Source organism: Zeus faber, assembly GCF_960531495.2.
Source record: "Zeus faber genome assembly, chromosome: 8".
In the NCBI taxonomy this organism is placed as follows: domain Eukaryota; kingdom Metazoa; phylum Chordata; class Actinopteri; order Zeiformes; family Zeidae; genus Zeus; species Zeus faber.
The window spans coordinates 6,756,875-6,759,225 of NC_137195.1; positions in this window are offsets into that span (position 1 = coordinate 6,756,875).

A 2,351-nucleotide genomic window follows, 5' to 3' on the forward strand; every position below is an offset into this window, starting at 1 on the left:
CGAGGCTTCAAACAACATGTTCTCAGAGGGAAGTGACCACTGAGCTAAGAGTGTCACAGAGTGTCATCAGCAGGTTGCAACAGAGATACAGAGACTGGAAGAGTCACAGAAAGGCATAGAAGTGGACGTCCTTTGGCTACATCCCACACTGATGAGCGCTTCGTTGTGAACAGTGCCCTGTGGACCCGGACGATGATGCCACTCAACTCCAGGCACATTTAAGGGAGGTGAGAGGCACCCGAGTGTCACGTCAGACCATTCAAAACCGTTGACATCTGTGTGGTCTGCGTCCAAGACCACCTGCAAGGGTACCTGACCACACCACCAGGCACAGGCATCATCGTCTTGCACGGGCCAGGGAGCATTTACGCTGAACGAGGGACCAGTGGCCTCAGTGCTGTTCTCTGATGAAAGTCGATTCACGTTGAGCAGAAATGATGGCCGCCAACGATGTTGAAGACGTCAAGGAGAGCGCTACGCATCAGCCACTGTTGTCACCAGACTTTGGTGGTGGTGGTGTTACAGTGTGGGCAGGTGTGTCTAGTCAATACAGAACTGCCCTACACTTTGTGAATGGTACAGTGACAAGCCCATACGACCTGAATAACATCATTAATCCAGTCATTGTGCCCCTGCATGAACAACACAGGCCTCATTTCACCTTAATGGACGACAATGCTCCAGCTCATGGAGGTGGCATCATTAGGGAACGGCTGCTGGAGACTGGGGCACCTCAAATGGAGTGGCCTGCACTTTCTCCAGACCTGAGTCCCATAGAAAACCTATGAGATCATCTGAGTCGCCGTGTGCAGGCTTGTAACTCTGTGCCCCGGAACCTCAATGACCTGAGGGCCGCCCTTCAAGAAGAGTGGGGTGCCAGGCCTCAGCAGACAATAAGTCGACTTGTGAACAGCATGAGACGTCCTTGTCAAACTGTAATTGATGCTCAAGGGCACATGACAAGTTATCGAGACAGTGACATTTTTTGTTGTGGTAAACCCACCACTGTTGTTGGCTTTTGTTTCACTCAATTGTTTGAGATTAGGAAATCAGCATTGCATGCTTCTACTTAAATGCCCTACTTTCATGATGTAATATCACTGTAGCGTGAACTTTTTACATTTTCCATAAATGTCACCCGAAAGCCAAATATCCCTAACTTTTTGTGAGTAGTGTATATTGTTTACTTTTTACATTCACTTGATGAGGTCCCTTTTCACGACAGATGACGCGTCTTATGGCAGTTCCCCATCAGTCTATCGAGGGTTCACCCCAATGAAACCACACCCCAACGAAACCACATCCAATGAAACCACACCCCCAATGAAACCACACCCCAACGAAACCACATCCAATGAAACCACACCCCAACGAAACCACACCCAACGAAACCACACCCAATGAAACCACACCATAATGAAACCACACCCAATGAAACCACACCCCAATGAAACCACACCCAATGAAACCACACCCCAACGAAACCACACCCAATGAAACCGCACCCCAACGAAACCTCACCCAATGAAACCGCACCCCAACGAAACCACACCCAATGAAACCACACCATAATGAAACCACACCCAATGAAACCACACCCAAATGAAACCACACCCAATGAAACCGCACCCCAACGAAACCACACCCAACGAAACCACACCCAATGAAACCACACCTTAATGAAATCACACCCAATGAAACCACACCCAATGAAACCACACCCCAACGAAACCACACCCAATGCAACCACACCCCAACGAAACCACACCCCAATGAAACCACACCCAATGAAACCGCACCCCAACAAAACCACACCCAACGAATGCAACCACACCCCAATTAAACCACACCCCAATTAGTCATTTAGCAGACGCTTTTATCCAAAGCGACTTACAAGGGAGAATAACATTCAAGCTACATTGCGACAGAGACATTAGTGTAACAATAAATACTGCTAGGTAGTGCTAAGTAATTGTAGGTTAGGAGAGGAGGTGCTCTCTGAGGAGTTGGGTCTTCAAGTGCTTCTTAAAGACAGAGAGGGAGGTCCCTGCTCTGGTTGTTTTTGACAGCTCGTTCCACCAACGTGGAACTACAAATGAGAATAGCCTGGATTGCCGTGGCTGTATGGCTGGCAGAGCCAGGCGACGCTCATTTGACGAGCGCAGCATCCGGGGGGCAACATGTGCTTTTACAAGAGCATTTAAGTAGGTGGGAGCATTCCCAGCAATCACCCTGTAGGCCAGCATAAGAGACTTGAACTTGATGCGAGCGGCTACAGGTAACCAGTGGAGCTCGATGAGCAGCGGAGTGACATGTGCCCTCTTTGGCTGGTTGAACACCAGTCGCGCCGC